Here is a 17,977-nt window from a genome sequence, read left to right as displayed (position 1 = left end):
AAAAGACTTTTACCTGTAGAGAATAAACTGATGGCAACCAGAGGGGAGGTGGGTGGGTGTTTGGGTGAAATGGATGATGGGGATTAAGGAGTTCATTTGTTATGATGAGCACCAGGTGATTAAAATAAAAATTTAAAAAAGTAAAGGGTAAAGACCTTGTGAGCATGGTGTCCAGTGCAAGTACACAGATCACATGCCCATGAAGCCAATTCTGGTCCTTCCTCTAAAGGGTATGAAATTAAGTTTTCATAGACCCAAGTATCTATGTCTTCTCTGATTAATAAAAGGGATGAAAGTCCTTTAGGAAGGAATTGTGAGGATTTATATGATACTTTCTTCATAGTGCAGTTTGATTATTTGACTCACAATGAGGCAGAAACTCCTTAGCAAAAGGACATAATGAAACTTCCATTCATTACCATCCTCCTCATTTCTATCAATTCCAACTCCATCATTATCCAATTATATTCTATGACCAAGAAGTATACGATAAGAAATCACCATCTGATTTAATCCTAAGCAAAATATCTATGAAGTTCGATGGCTAAGACATTTGCCAAGTAGCACACATCCTGCAAATAATAGAGCATGGGTTTAAACCAGATATCTCGGGTTCCAGTGCCCAGTGTCTTTCCTGCATATTATCTGCTAGAGAACATTTTAGCAAGCACTGTTAGGAGACTTCATGTTTATAATCAGATTATCCATTCATTTGTAAACATTCAAAGTTTCATCCTCAGAAATGTGTTTTTGTTGTTTTTCTTATAGTTTATTTTTCTCTTTTGTTAAGGAACAGAACAATTTATCAGAAAGATTTAAGAGCAGATATAAAGGAACAGCAAGGCATAAAATTTAAAACACATATGTATAGTATTAGAATTTCCAATTTAAATGTCAGAAGACTACTTACATATGAATTGTCCTTCCACAATTATTGAAATGATCCCTAATTTATATTTCTATACCCTAATTTATATTTCTATAAAATTAATTAGAATATAAGGGCTAATTTGAAAGTTTATTCTCTTATTCTTTAAGAAGATGGTTTAGTTTATTTGATTTTATTAATTTTTGTTCAATATATCAATGCCCTTCTTCCTATGAGTCAAAAAAGCATTATTGAAATGTGAAAGTGTGATTTCCAAATTATGTTAGAGACTATTACATGGAAATAATAATTTTTAACAGCATTCCAATTAAATCTCTATTAAAAGACATTCTAACTCCCTCATGTTTTCTCTACTTTTCTAAATACATGTTAAAGTGACAAAATTATATTTACTTCCATTTAACCAGTTCAACTGGTTATTCAGCACACACACACACACACACACACAAGTGTCGCTACCATCTAACTACCGCATCCCCCACTCCCATTTGTTTCTCTATATAGTCTTAGGTCACTCCTGATCACTCCTTAGAATTCCTGGTATCTATTATTCTGGTAAAGTCTCTTCAGTTTTCTCCAAAACTTATTGCTAGCAAACAATGAGAAGAGCATTTTCACATGTCTCTTTGGATCCTATGGCTAGGTTGTCTTGGGTGGATAAATCCAGCAATAGAATGGCTCAGGATGAGGGCTCATATTTAGTTTTTCCAGATTGTTCCCTAAATGGTTATATCACTTTTAATCCACGTTAGCGAGTACTTGGTTCTAATAAAAAGCATTTTGATTTTTGTCAGTCTAATGCACATAAGTAAATATCTCATCTTTAAAACATTTGCTAATTACTAGTGAGGTTGAGCATTTCTTAATATTCTTATTAGGCATATAGGCTTTCCAGTCAATAAATTGCCTGTTTTCAATTCTTTGACTATATGCATTGCTTTTATTGACTTTTCCTCACTGATTTTCAGGTGTTCCTTATGCATTCTAGATATATCCAGAATATCAATTCCCTGTAGGTAATCTGTCTGTTTACTTTGTATAATCCACTGCATTTAATACTTTTAGATTTAAATTTCATGTATGTCTTTAAACCATCTGGAATTTATTTGTATATATAGCAAGATATAATTAATTTTTCCCCTGTAAAGGTAGCAAAATGTAATGGATATAAGAAAAGACTTTATAGCCAATCTAGTGAGTTTGTATCCTGACTTTATTACTTGTGTGTCCCTTTGTGCAATTTACTTAATGCTAGTCTGTGTCTCAGTTTCCTGATCTGTAAAACACAAAGAAAATGCCTATCTTATAAGACTGTCTTATTAAGAGAGTTAGGAAATTTGCAGTGTTTAGATCATTGCCTGACACATTTTGGATACCACATAGGTACTGTTATTGATTATATTATCATCATCATCATTAAACAATGATATTTCCAACATTCTTTTACAAAATAACCCATTCTTTATGGATACACTAATTTTAATGCCACCTCCATTATGAACTAAATTCCAAAAAATAACATAGGTAACTTGCTGGACCCCTATTCTAACACACTGGCTTATTTCTCTTTTGATTTAATTGCATGAAATTGTTTAATTTACTTTGGCTCTAAATGCCTTAATAGCTGGTGAATGAGCCCTCTCACCATTCTTTCTCAAGTTGTTTTACTATCAGAACACTATTATTCTTCCATACAAATTTTAGAATTAACTTATTTTTTCAAAAAAATCTTCTATTTTTATTCAAATTATTTTGAAATTATTAATTAATCTGGGGAGTATTGAAATCTTTATAATGCTAAGTCACTGTATTTGGTGTGGTGTTATTCTCAGTATATTTGCATTTTGTATTATCGTGTTTCATAAATTTCTTCAGAAGAAATTGTTAGATTAATTTCTAGATATATTTTGTTGTCAAAGCAAATGATCATATTTTCTCTTTCATTTTCAACTTGAATTTACTGGTAAAAAGGAGCAAGTGATTTTTGAACATTAGCCTTATATCTGTCACCTTTCTGAAAATTTGTGATTGTAACAATTGTTCTATCATAGGTTATGATGTATCTTTAGATAACTATTGTTTTTTTTTTTTTCCCCCCTTTTAACTCTGTATTGCTTTTTTCTTGTTTGGTTGCATCAGTCAGGACTCTTGTACAATGTTAAACAATAACACTCATAGCATACAGTTTTATATTGTTCCTGACTTATAAAGAACAAATAGTTTATGCTCTAGATGTCTGGAACATTATTTGTATTAATTTTATAATCAAAAATAACAAACATTGATATGAAAATTAATTTAAAAATTTTTAACAAGCCTATAGAAAAGAAATGAGTATTTTACACTGAGAGCTTAAGTATAAATATAGCTCTATGTAAACAAATTAATTTAGGAAAAGATAGCTAAAATGTTATGCAAAACAAAATGCCATTTTACAAGACTGTCTCAAAACAAGAAAAGTTTCATTCTGCATGTTACTGAGAATAGCCTTGAAGACTTCACCTCTACCTACTGGAATAGTTTATTTTTGTATTAAGGTCTATAGTATGCTCATTAAAACGTTTTACATGTAATGAGTTCTTTGGGTGAAAGAGTTGTGAATCTGGAATAGAAGTGTTTTTAAGATTTTATTTATTTATTTATTTTAGACACAGAGAGAGAGAGAGAGCGTGCATGAGCTGGGGGTAGGGGGGACAGTGAGGAGCAGAGGGAAAGGAACTAGCAGACTCAGAGCTGATCCTGGAGTCCTACCCGGGCGTGGATCCCACGACCCTGAGATCATGACCTGAACCAAAATCAAGAGTCCAAGAGTCGCTCTCTTAACTGACTGAGCCACCAGGTACCCCAGGAATAGAAGGTTTTTTGGTAAGCTTGACCTTGGGCAAGCCACTTAACTTCTAATCTACATTTTTTAGGATTATTAAAAATTAAATAAAATAAGAAGAGTATGACACAGTTTCCCTTCCTCTTTTTTCTCTCATTAGCAAAAGCATCTATGACATTTTGTTTACTTAACACATGTGGTTATTAAGATGAATGGATATAAAATCATGACATCAACAAAAGACAGTGTAGGGAAGAATATATCCTTCTGCTTGTTTGTTGATTTTAAGAACTTTAACAATTTTAGCTGTTAATTTTGTAAGAATGCTTTCTGAAAATTGTGTGTACCATTTCTACATCTCTTTTTTTCTGTTTCCTTGAGGAAATTAGAGGAAAGCCATAGAAAAACTACTGGTCTAAAATATCTCATTGACCATTGTTACCTAACCCTTTGTTTTTCTGATCAGAAAATAATATAAAACCTCAATGCAAAAAGTTTCTCAGCGCCAGGGCAAAGATGTATATAAAATATTCTTTATATATCTCAGAAAGTAGTGGCAAGTAGAATTCCAGAATTAATTCATAATAAACTGTGTGTTGTATGTTTCTGTGTGTACATGTGTGTTTACTATTTTATTACTAAAATTTTATAAGTAATGCCTACATGAGGTAGATGTATTTTCTAATGATCTCAATCATCAAGTGCCTCAAATTCCCGGAAACAACATTAGACATATTTCAGAGAGAAAGTTGACTGAATAGATTGTGCAGTTTGATTATAACCTTTTTATTCTGTCTCCTATTGTGCTTTGACATATAATACCAACACTGTTCTGTTGCATACAATTTGCATCTATGTAAGTCATAATAAGAAGAAAGCATCTGTGCCCCTATGCTATGCAAAACTATTGAGGCATTGCTGCAGATCAAGCAAATGACAGAATCAGAATTGAATCTGCCATGTTGCTCTACGCCTTATTTTGTTAAAAGCATTAATGCTAAGCAGAGTGCTTTCACATCTGTAATCTCTGTAACGCTCACAGCAAGTCCAGAGATAAGCAGGACAGCAATCATGAGCTTTATTTGACGCTGAGAAAGGTGAAGCTCACAAAAGCTGATGAACTGGAAAGTAGCAGGGTTGTGACCTGAAACCAAGTCGTCTTTTTTCCAGTTGAATGCCTTTCCTAAGGCAGTGAGAGAAAAGTGTATCCATTGTTTCACTCCTTTCTTCAATTTGGTGCCATGGAAATTTGGAGAACTGTCTTTGAAAAAGGAAAAAAAAAAATGTAACACTTCAAAATAGCTTTTAAAAATTCTTCTAAAAATGGTTTAAATATTTATTTTCACTCCTTTCTAAAATATCGTACTGATACTTGAAGAGCTATCTACATTTTTTTTTTGTATCAGGTACAAATTTGAAGGTTTAAACCAAGACTTCAACGAGAGAAGAACGAGGAAGAGATATATATTGAGAGATTTATTGCAAGGAATTGGCTTGTGTGCTTAGAGGGGCCTGCTAGGCAAACCTGAAATCCTTAGAGCAGATTGTCAGGAAGGAACTGGAACTCTGGGGCGTAAGGTGAAGGTGCTTGAATGCCTGGGAACTGTAGCTTTGCCAGGATGACATTAAAAAAAAAAATCACAGTGTTGAAGTGGAATTCACAGTAAAAGAAACATTGACTTGGGGATTGAGGAAAGATCTTCCCTTGATGATCAGTTCTCATGGTGATTTGTTTTTTGTTTTTTTTTCTCAAGCCTTTTTTAGCCATCTTTCCTTATCTACAGAATAGACATGATATTAAGCAATTTGAACAACATTACTACGATTAAATGACATGATTATTCACCTATAAAGAGTTGCATGTTACACTCTTACCTGGCACCAGATATTTCCCTTCAGATCAATTAATTCAGTAAAATTGAATATATAATTGTGTATATTTATTTATTTGTGACTTTATTCCTAGATTATAAGTTTCAGGGTCATTAGTATCATATTCTTTTTGCCCACTATTAAATCTCTGTAAATTTTCTTCCAGCTATGTCATTCTCTAAGAAGTTCAATACCAGATCTCAACATTTTAATCAGAAAAATATATAAATAGGTCTTGAGCTTTGTCAAGTGCCAAGGAATTTAAGAAACCAAGATATCCATATAGCACCAGATTCCTCTGATCTGTGTTAAATAGGGTGGAGTCTACTCAATATGGCAACATAGACTAAAATCTCTGCTTTGAGCTTTAGTAGTGTAGTATATGACAGTTTATCCAATTGGTACAAATGATAAATAAACGTAGATAATTGAGCTCTGTTTCTGTCTTCTCTGAACCATGAAATGCAATTTAGAATTTGCTCTTTCAAATTAAAATCAGGGGGAAGGAATGGAAGCAAACAAGGCTCGGGAAACTGTTCTCCAGCCCTGCATCCTTAGCAGAGCCCTCTGACAGCTGTCATTACAAATCAAATACCCTGCTAAGCAGAACTCTCTTCATTCCAGCAGTGCTGACATAGTGCAGAGAAGATTGTCTCATAATAGAAATTCAAATAATGACAACTTTGTTATCTCCTGTTCATCCCTTCAACTGCGTGCCAAAAGAACTGGTCCTGTCCTGGAGGTGGGATTCAGTGTGTGAACCTCAATCAGAAAAATGCCTGCTGACCCAAGGTTATTTACATCAACGCTCAAACTTCTTCTGCTCTGGAAGGTTAAGAAAACCACCCCTAAGGAAGTACAAAACATTATTGAATTTACTCAAGGTCATGTCACCAGTTGATATGGGTATTGGATATGATGTTTCCATTTGCCAGTCCTCTGAACTAGTCAGAACTGTATCCTCCATCTTGTGTTGGAGCCAAAGATCAGCACCCAGGGTGGACACTATGATGTCCTCTCTCTTTTTGAAATCATTAAAATTATTTTCTGGGAAAGATGCAGAATTTTAAATAGTTAATGACAGAAGAATAAGAATCCTTTGATTACTGACATGGAGAATCCATGAAAAGACAAAGAGGTTCGAAAGAACATGAAGGTACAAATGGGAAGGCAGCAAAGCGAGATGAGATAAGGCTTTCCTGAATGGTGGGATATAAAAGTGATATGAAAATAACATGAATCAAAGTTGCTCCTGCTTTTTACCATGTGGAGGTTACAAGGTACCTGCACTACAAAATTGGATAATTATTTTAATTGTATGATTATGTTGCAAAAGTTTTTATGTTAAGTTTCCTTTTAATTGTAAGGTGTCAATACATTTATAATACAATATAATATACTAAAAAAACAAACAAACCCAGATTTATGCAGAACTGTTGAGATACATATCTCTTGTCTGAAGTAAGATGCACCAATATTTTACACTGGGACATACATTGACATATCTCAGAAAAATGATCAGGCCCCAAAGTCAGGACCTCTCACTCTGGATATTTTTCTCATGTTTAGCCCACCATGCATACACTTACAGATGGTTGATTCCATTGTGATGTAGCAGTGAACACACTCTCCTAAAGATGATTCACATATAACTCTAACTCTAGCTGTATGATTCTGGTAAGTCAAACCCCTTTCCCTAGGCTGTTAAATGGAGATCATAATACAAGTTAACCTTATCTTACTAGGCAGTTTTGAAGCAGTGAATATAAACATGCTTTAAAAACTATAGCTACTGTACGTTACTTCCTTATTATAACAATTAGTGGTAATAAACTTTGGTTTGAAATTTGATTTTATTTCTTCCTTTGCTAAAACATCCGGTATTTCATTCTCTTGTTTATGCACTGCACTGTTCTCTTCCTTCATGTCGAGTGGCCAGTTCAGGTGTGAATCCTTGGGATTCTTTGCTAAGCCAACTTGTTCGTTTGCCTAACACGTTCTGTTTTTCTTTTCTGTGTCCTCATGTTTATGCAGTTCGGCAGTGCTCTAAATTGAATGTCATTTTCCAAACGCATTTTCCTAGATTTACATGGAGAGAACCAATATTATCTCCCTCTTCAAACTCTGGATAAATTGTCTTTGTCTTTCTGATACCATGTCATGTCATGAAGTTACACCCAGTTTGTGTGTTTCGAATGCCAAATGGATCTAGGTTGGGAATCTAGAGTTCTGGATTCTAGTCCCAAATCTGTCACGAACTCCCTTGCAATTTTTTTGTGACTTGAGGATTTTAACTCATTAATTCATTCATTCATTTAGACAAATGAGTAAAACATAGTTCTTATTCTCATTGAATTCATAGTCAACTGGTGCAAACAAATGTAAATAAATCAGCAAAGTACCCAGTGGTAACTGGAATCTGTACAAAGCATGTGAGAGCCCTAGGTAGACAATGGTAAGTTCTACCTACAGGTTTGTCAGAGGAGGAGGTATTTCTTTTTTTTTTTTTATCACTAAGCAACATTTATAATTATGTATTTATCTGTACGGTGTTTTGCTTCTTTGCCATAGTATATGTCTCTCACCAGATACACCATAAGGTCAGAGACAATGTGTATTTTCATTACAGTCTAACCAGCATCTTTCTTATACATGATAGATATGTTTTGAGGAAATGAATAAATCAATACACACAGAACAAAAACAGATTAATATTCCATGCAGGAGATTTGCATGATCCTATTTCTGTTATTTCTGCTTTAGAATGATCATAGCAATAGCAGTGTGAAAGCTAAAGTGAAGCAGGAAGACAAAAGGCATGACTAGCAAAAAGCAAAATAATTATTTCAACTCATGCATAAAATTGATTAACATTTATTTTTTCTTTGAATGATTGATAAAGATGCATATTTAAAACAATACAGTGATCAGGCAGCTAAAAGTTTGGTCCTGCTTTCCTGTTTGGGTGCTGTTATCACAAGCCCTTTAATCTTTCAGGATGTCAAGTTCTTCACCTATGAAGTTAACTAATTAAAACTTAATTATCTCTAAATCCCTGTGTAGTTTTAACATTCCGTGTGCCAAAATAGTTAACTGAGTTATATCAAGTATACTAAAATGGAAATAGAAATGGAAAGAATTTCAGAAGAAATGCATACTCTTACATAATGGCACATCTTAGATAATAGACATATGTCTATTAATCAATCTTGGATGATCTTTTTTTTTTTAAAGATTTTATTTATTTATTTGACAGAGAGAGACATAGCAAGAGCAGGAACACAGCAGGGGGAGTGGGAGAGGGAGAAGCAGGCTTCTCGCAGATTAGGGAGCCCGATGTGGGACTTGATCCCAGGACCCTGGGATCATGACCTGAGCAGAAGGCAGAGGCTTAACGACTGAGCCACCCAGGCGCCCTTGGATGACCTTTTTTTCCTTATCTTAAGCCATGCTATATTTGTGTCTGGGCATAGCTTTTGCACTGGACATCAGCTGTAAGTGTGCAAATGTCTTGTGCTTTCTCACAGGCATATCTGTCACATCTGGGTGTTCGAGTTGTATACTATACAAAGAAGGCACAACTCAGGGCTATGCTGTTCACATCTTAGACATGAATATACCAAATCGTAGAGAAGCAATAAATAAACTGATGTAAACCTTACCTGCTTAGACCTACCTTGCAGCCATTCATGTTCAGCTGTGCCCATGTCCCAACTGTGTTCCAAACACACCTTGAGATGGCTTTCTCCTACCTACCCGCTGGTCTCTGAGGCCGAATTCTTTCCCTTCATCCAATTCTGAATCGGACACGTTCATCTCAACCTGAGGCAGGGGTGGCATCGCACAGAGTATGTTCTGTAGTAGTGACGTGAGTGTCCTTGGAGTAGCAGGGTGTGTGTGGGAAGGCTAACGTTTGGGCATGTGCACAATGTATAGCTCGTGTTCCACTCTTAGAGTCTGAAAAGGTTTCCTGAGCCTGGCTGCTGAAGGTAGGAAAAAATATAATTTAAATGGTTTTTTTTCTCATTTGCACAAAAGTATCTTTTGGGTCACCAGAAATCCTTGTCTTTCCTTAAATAAATTTTCTTTCTAGGGCAGGCACAGGTGTTTAGCCCTTGCTCTCATCTGAGCCTGTTTGCCTGTGACTGAATTTTTGCCAATTACATGTCACTGTTGCTGCCGATTTTTCACCCTCATTCTTGTACAAGAATGGTTCATCTCTTCTCTGCCTCATTCTATAGTTATGCTAGTTATGTGCTAGTTAGTGCAGTGTACTGAGAACAGCATCACCCATAAGGCAAGCAGGGTTTTTAAAATTAGCGTATCAAACTATTACAGTAGTTTTTTGAGGAAAGTTGATTCTTCCAAAATCGACATTTAAAAACCTGTACAGGCAGGTTTTGTAATTACTTAAATTGCTCGCTCTGTTCGTCAATGACCATACATACAAACAGATCGTTTGTAAAGAGAGCTAGAGTCCCTAACTTACACAGCATTAGGGAAGGCATGTATTAAGAGTTTGTATGTGTCAGGGTGCCTGGGTGGCTCAGTCGGTTGAGCGACTGCCTTCGGCTCAGGTCATGATCCTGGAGTCCCTGGATCGAGTCCCGCATCGGGCTCCCTGCTCGGCGGGGAGTCTGCTTCTCCCTCTGACCCTCCCCCCTCTCATGTGCTCTCTCTCTCTCAAATAAATAAATAAAATCTTTAAAAAAATAAAAAATAAATAAAAAAAGAGTTTGTATGTGTCAGCTACCACTTCCAAAAATAATTTTAAAATATATGCACTATAGATGATGAAGGGATAAAGAAAATAAAGAGAATGTGGTTATACACAGACACACAGGAGTATAATTCATCCATAAAAAACCCCCAAATCTTGCCATTTGCAACAACATGGATGGACTTTGAGGGTGTTATGCTAAGTGAAATAAGTCAGACAGAGAAAGACAAATGCCATATGAGTTCATTTATATGTGGAATCTAAACAAACAATACAAGCTTGTAGATATAGAGAACAGATTTGTGGTTGTCAGAAGTGGGGGTAGGGGTGAGTGAAATGGGTGAAGGGAGTCAAAAGATACAAACTTCCAGTTATAAAATGAATAAATCAGAGGGATAAAATTACAGCATGGGGACTACAGTTAATAATGCCATATTACGTATTTGAAAGTTTTGAAAGTTGGCTAAGAGAGTAAATCTTAAAAGTCCTCATAAAAGAAAAAAAATTCTTTGTAACTACTTATAGTGATCAATATTAACTAGATTGGTTGTGATGATCAGTTTGCAATATACCCAAATATCAAGTCATTGCTATATTCCTGAAACTAATAGAATGTTATATGCCAATTATAACCCAAAAAAATAAATTTAAAACATTAAATATATGCACTAATTCAAATTGTCTGAGAAAATACTCTTGCTGCTATTTAAGACCTGCAATTCGGTTAAGGAACAAAAGTGCATTTATTCGTGGCCTCATACAATCTTTGAAGGATATTTATTTATTGCTTATGAGTAAGTTTTGAGTGTATTCAAATATAAATAAGCTATGATATCTTTGCTCATAAGGCTCATTATCAAAAGGAGAAACATTAGTATAAATACGTCTTTCTTTTTAAATTTCTTAGGCATGTTTCCTAAATTTAAATGTTGTTATTGACTGTTTGCTCAAGGTTCTCAAGGACTTGGTTTTCATTTGTTTATTCCACCAGTAGGAACAGATGCATATAGTGTTGTCATGAAAATTACATAGTGCACTTAGGAAAAGTACACCAAATCATTTTTTAATCAGAAAAAAAGATAATGTCCATAATTTGTTGAACACCAACACTATGCCAGACATAAGCTAAGTGAGTTACATGCTTGAGTGGATTTACTCTTTATAAGAGCTCCGTGAATACAGAAATAATGATATACCTGTTTCAAAAATGAGGAAATTGAGTATCACAGGAGTTAAGTCACTTATCTAAGGTAAATTAAATCATCTGGGATGGCCAACTCCACATGCTGCCTCTGGCAGTGCACTGTATTTGGAGGAAAGAAAGTTTTGAGTTTGGGAAAATACAGTCCTCAGGGGCCCTTGATCATGATAAGACTGTGGAGTCTGTAAGAAGCTTCAGAGAGGGCCATAGAGAGACAGGGAGTGTCCTATCAGCCAGGCTGTAATCTGGACAGATGGACAGTCCACATCTGTAATGTCAGACAACCTCCAATTCCCTACCTGTGTGGCATCTAAGTTTGAAAGGAGTAACTGAATGGTGGTGGGGAAGGGTGTGTGTTGATTCTCCCACCCTCAGGACTTCAATGGTAACCTTTTAAAAGGCAGGCTCCATAAAACCAGATGGAAACTTCTGGTATTAGGAACCCCCAGTTCCTACAAGGAGCCAACAATCCCTCCATCCCAACCTCTGTTTCCACCCTGCCATGAAAACCTTTACACCAATTTACCCCGGTCTGAGCATAACATACATATGAAGACACTCTGCCTGCCTGCATACGGTGATCAAACTGATTATTGGCAATGAACAACAGCTACAATAAGCTGACCACAACAGACAATGGCATAAAAAGTAACAGCCAACTCCTTGGGAGCCAAGGGCAGCTCCGGGGATCCTACGTTAGGCACAGCTATCAGTCCAGGCACAGTCTCTGCTGCCGCCATAGCTGCTCCACGGACTCACAGGCTGGGACACACTGACCAGCCCCAGCACACCAGGAACTAGCCCCGGTCCCCCAGGAGGCGAAGGGGCTGGAGTAACATCACATGATCATCTTCCATCTTTTCTATTTATTTAAGAGTTTTTCTGGGGTGCCTGGGTGGCTCAGTGGGTTAAGCATCTGCCTTCAGCTCAGGTCATAATCCCAGGGTCCTGGGATCCAGCCCCACATCGGGCTCCCTGCTGGGCGGGAAGCCTGCTTCTCCCTCTCCCTCTACCACTCCCCCTGCTTGTGTTCTCTCGCTCTCTGTCAAATAAATAAATAAAATCTTTTTAAAAAGTGTTTTCTTTCAAGATAATGATGAACATAAACTTTGTGTGATCACTGTAGCCAATTGCTAAGCAAGTGTGTGGTATATATAAAAAGCAAAAGCAAAAACAAAAACTTAAACACGCTGGCTAGCATGTAGATGTTTGCATTCATTTTTAGGAAGTACTTAGTCTGCCCAGCAATCTGATAGGAAGAGGGAAAGGGGCTTCAAACAGCATTAGTATATCACTGTACTGAAGATAGAAAAAAATGTTCATTGATCATATCAAAGAGTAGCGGGAGATGGAGTGTGAGTTTAGGAAATGTAGGGGGACGTGATAAAACACCTCTCAAAGCATCATGGCAATGCTCTTATTGCACTCAATTTATAAATGTTGGGCATCTTAACCTTAGCATTTAAGCTATTTATAAGCAGTATATATGGTTCTGCATCTATCACAGGGTCAGGTTTTAACAAAAATTTTATTGTTCATAGATTCTCATTGAGTCATAATTAGCTATGTGTTGCTTTCATAAATTTTTCATTTGTTACTATAGACACAATGAGATCAATAGCTCTTTTAACAACAACAACAAAATTTACACATTTGAAATCCCATATCCAATCCAGCAAAAAGTCCTATTATTTACACCCACAAAATGTTTCCCAAATCAGAGCACTACTCATTACCCTTTGTCCATAACCCAATCCATAATTCCATCTGTCCTCAACAAGAGCAATGTCGCTTCCTCACTGACCTCCTTCCTCCCCCCTTGTCCCCCAGGGAGAGTGGGAAGGATCTTTTGAAAATACAACTTAAATCATTCCTCTTACTACTCAAAACTCTCCAATGGATTTCCATAACATTTTTTTGTTTTTATCTAAATTCTAGTTAGTTAACATACAGTGTTGTATTGGTTTCAGGAGTAGAATTCAGTGATCCATCACTTACATAAAACACCCAGTGCTCATCACAAGTGCCTTCCTTAATACCCATCACCCATTTAGCCCATCCCCTACCAACCTCCCCTCCAGCAACCCTCAGTTTTATTCTCTATAGTTAAGAGTCTCTTATGGTTTGCCTCCCTCTTTCTTTTTTTCCCTTCCCCTACGTTCATCTATTTGTTTCTTAAATTCCACATATGAGTGAAATAATATGGTATTTGTCTTTCTCTGACTGACTTATTTCACTTAGCATAATACACTCTCGCTCCACCCATGTTGTTGAAAATGGCAACATTTCATTCTTTTGATGGCTGAGTAATATTTCACTGTGTGTGTGTGTGTGTGTGTGTGTCAGTGGATGTTTGGGCTCTTTCCATAATTTGGCTGTCATTGCTAATGCTGCTATAAACATCTGTTTTTTTGTATCCTTTGGGTAAATACCTAGTAGTGCAATTGCTGGGTTGCAGGGTATCTCCATTTTTAACTTTTTCAGAAATCTCCATACCCTTTTCCAGAGTGGCTGCACCAGTTTGCATTCCCACCAACAGTGTAAGAAGGTTCACATTTTGCTATGTCCTCGCCAATAGCTGTTGTTTCCCATTGATAATTTTAGCCATTCTGACAAGTGTGAGTTGGTATCTCCTCGTGGTTTTGATTTGCATTTCCCTGATGATGAGTGATGCTGAGCATCTTTTCATGTGTCTGTTGGCCATCTGGATGTCTTCTTTGGAGAAATGTCTATTCATGTCTTCTGCCCATTTCTTAACTGGATTATGTTTCTTGGATGTTGAGTTTGGTATGTTCTTTATAGATTTTAGATTCCCATAACATTTAGATTACAGTCCAAACAACTGTGAACCCTCCTGTCTTCTGAATGTCATCTCCTACTCTCTTCTCTCTACCTTCTCTCTAGTACTTGCATCACACAGGGTTTTACATCTGCTCTTCCCTCTGCCTGGTGCAGTATTTTCCTGAATTAGGCTTGGCAGACTTTGCCTTCATTTAAGCCTTCTCTCAAGGGTCTCCTCAGAAGAGCAGTCACTAAGTGACCTATGTAAAACATATCTTCTTCATCCATTTACCCTATTTTATTTTTTTCCTTTATAACATTTATCATTACCTGAAATTGTTTGGTTCTTTGTGAATTATTAATTATCTGTGTGCTTTATGAGGGCAAAAAAATAAAAATAAAAGCAAAAACAAAAAACAAACCTTTCAGAGCTGTTACCCAGCCTATTCATTTATTGTTGAATAAGTTAACAGAATAATTTTGAAATTAAATAATTGTTACTATTTTAATAATGAGTCAGATCTGCTAGAATGCTACATATTGTGCTGGTTATAAATATTAAAGGTCAGTGGATAAATGTTATAATAATATAAGGTTCACCAAGTAAAGAGAGTCCATCTACCTGGAGAAAGAATGGGGAACTTCATAGAAACAATTAACTTATTTGACTTTCACAACAAGTCTATGTAGTAGATAATATTACACCCATTTCACAGATAAGAAAACTGAAGTTCAAGAGGTTAAATACTTTCTCAGTTAGGACTTGGTATTATCTGACTTGAACACTAAATTTAGATCTGAGTCCAAAGCCTGTTCTTTTTAGTTTTCAGCTGTGTTTTATGAGTCAAAGTTTGTCCTGGGATGATCCTGCCATAAATATAAGCAGAGCAATGCCCTAGGAGTAGTATGCTTTAGCTTTAGACAGACACATAGCTTCTAAGTTCAGTTTTACCACTTTCTTCTAATTAGACAACAGATACATAACTTGTTTTCTGTGAGTCTCAATTTTCTCATGTATAAAGCAAGAGTAACTTGTCAGTGTCTTGTAAATATTAAGTTAAATAATTAATGTGAAATACTTAGTACAATCCTACAACATAGTGATTATTCCCTACAGGCTTCTTCAATCCTCTGGTCCCAGTTCTAGAACTATGCTCTAACTATGATACAGAGTTCTCTTTGGGCACTTACTGAACATTTGTCAGTGAAAGTAGTTTTCTTATGAAATTCCATACTCCTACTGACAAGTATAGTTCCTCAAGAGTTGAAACATAAATAAACAGATATTTTAAAAATACCTTTGTAGAACCAGGGCAACGAGGGCTGTGGGCAGGAGCTGCAGGAGCCCGGGGCCCAGCCATGCTGCCTCGTTAGGAGGATCAGCGTGGTTAAGACAGTATACACTCTGCAACCCCCCCGCTGTGCAGAGCAGTGGCCTGCTGGCAGACACACAAACTCGAGCCACTTCTAAGAGCCTATTATCCGTTAAGTCCAAAGAAGTGGATGTTTCCAGACTTCATTCAGGAGGTTCAGAGAATGATGTTACAAAAATCACCAAACCGAGACGAGAGAATGGGCAGGTAAAAGCTGCAGACACTGCCATGAGGAAGGATGTCAGAAAGTGCTACAAACCAATGAGTAGGCAGAAATCAGAGGAAGAGCTCAAGGATAAGAGCCAGCTCTTAGAGGCCATCGACAAGCAGCTGCACCAGAAGTTGACTGAAATTCAGGGAGAACTGAAGGACCTGACCCAAAAGGTGGAGCTACTGGAGAAGTTTCAGGACAACTGCTTGGCAATTTTGGAGAGCAAGGGCCTCAACCCAGTTTTAGGCAGTGAGACCCTGGCATCACAGTGGGAATCCGCCGCAGATCACACAGACTCTTTGTTGCTGTTAGAAGCTTTGCAAGATGAGCTGAAGGTTTTTAATGAAACGGCCAAAAAGCAGATGGAGGAGTTACAGGCTTAAAAGTCAAGTTGAAGATGAAAGAAGAGAGGGCCCGGTTCCTAGAACAACAGACATTATGTTAACAGTCAAGTAAATGATTTTACAGCAGCCCTAGAGGAAATGGAGCAGCTATTAGAAATGTGATAAAAAGCAAGTGACCAGATGGCTCCCACAGGGGAAGCCACTCAGGACGTCTGCGTCTTGGCCACGACCTTCTAGGACTCACCGTCCCCAGAATGGAGACATTTGCTGCAGTAGGATTAAGGACAGTCTATGCTAGAATGGCGCTTCCTCCTTCAGGCAAGCGAACGCCACCCTCGGACTGGTGGGTTCCCCCGAACCTCACACACACATAATCGAGGCCGACAAGGGGCGTGGGGGTGCGGAAGCTTGGATTGACCTTCTAGGCAACAAAGCGGCAGGCCATTAGAATCAGGAGCCTAAACCAGCCACGGTCAGAGGATCCCAAAGGTCACATTCAGAGGTGTAGGAAGAAAACCTTAATTGTGCAGTTGGGGTGCAGAGACTCCACAGGAGACATCAGGGAGAAGCGATGATGTCCCCTTCTAACTTGGAACGCATTCCGTCTCATCCTGGTTGGGCTCTAGACCTCATTGTAAATTAATGAACGTGAAGTTATTGAAATGGCTTAATAAATGAGGTGAAGGTGGGGCACCTGGGTGGCTCAGTTGGTTAAGCGACTGCCTTCGGCTCAGATCATGATCCCAGGGTCCTGGGATCGAGTCCCACATCGGGCTCCCTGCTCTGCGGGGAGCCCGCTTCTCCCTCTCCCACTCCCCCTGCTTGTGTTCCCTCTCTCACTGTGTCTCTCTCTGTCAAATAAATAAATAAAATAAAATAAAATAAAATAAAATAAATGAGGTGAAGGTATAGATAGCAATAACACCTACCTGAAATAATACACCTTGGAGCTTTTAATCTAAAAAAATAAAAAAATAAAAATACCTTTGTAAATTCAGAGCACATAAAGTAAGAATAGATTTTTAATTTCGTTTAGTTCTTCAGATTTCAAAACAAAGTTTGGTTCCAGAGCCCACCCTAGGAATTACAGTTCTTTCATTATTTAAAAACGTTAGCACTGCTATATTGTTTTCCACTAAATGATGAATATAGAAGAATTATTTGGAAATATTCCTTAGTTTTCTACTGTACTTGATTTATTTTTCTCTTGTTGCAACCAGTTGTTTCCCAGTACATCAGTCCTCTTGATATGTTAGGCAAAACTCATGTGGCTCTCAGGAGAGGGAAACTTTAGTCTTCTTTGTTAATAGCAGTTTTCTCTCTCTTTTTCCCTTTGTGAGTTTTTCTCCAGAAGAACATGTGGCTCTCATTTCTCTTAGTATGGTTGTCGTTGATCTATATTTAATGTAGTCAAATATTTTTCATCCCTATGCACTTCATGAAGTCATAGATTCAAAACATCAACATTTTGCATAGTGAATTGTTTTTCTTTTTCAGTGTTAGTCTTATTTATTTATGCCTGTGCTCCAAATTAATGATGCTTATTAGAAAACTGTTTTGGAAATATACACATTTTTACTATTCCTTTCTTTTTATGGTGTGTCATTTTGTTTTTATTTTTGCTTTATGTAGTATTGAAATTTACATTATGATAAATTATAAAATATTATTCATACACTTCTTTCACTCCAATATCTAAAGCACGTCACATAAACTTATTTTTGCCCCAGTAATTCAGTGAAAATGGATCCATTGATATTGA

General features: G+C 36.9%; 1 pseudogene; it reads left to right on the top strand.

Moving 5' to 3' along the window:
- LOC118004029 overlaps nt 1-16,377 on the top strand; it is a 105,188-nt pseudogene extending 88,811 nt beyond the window's left edge.
- Nucleotides 16,378-17,977: the final 1,600 nt, after the last annotated feature.

Source organism: Mirounga leonina, unplaced genomic scaffold, assembly GCF_011800145.1.
Source record: "Mirounga leonina isolate KUSES-001 unplaced genomic scaffold, KU_Mleo_1.0 Mir_92, whole genome shotgun sequence".
In the NCBI taxonomy this organism is placed as follows: Eukaryota; Metazoa; Chordata; class Mammalia; order Carnivora; family Phocidae; genus Mirounga; species Mirounga leonina.
Note: the sequence above shows the minus strand (reverse complement) of the source record. Positions and strands in the feature narration are given on the sequence as shown.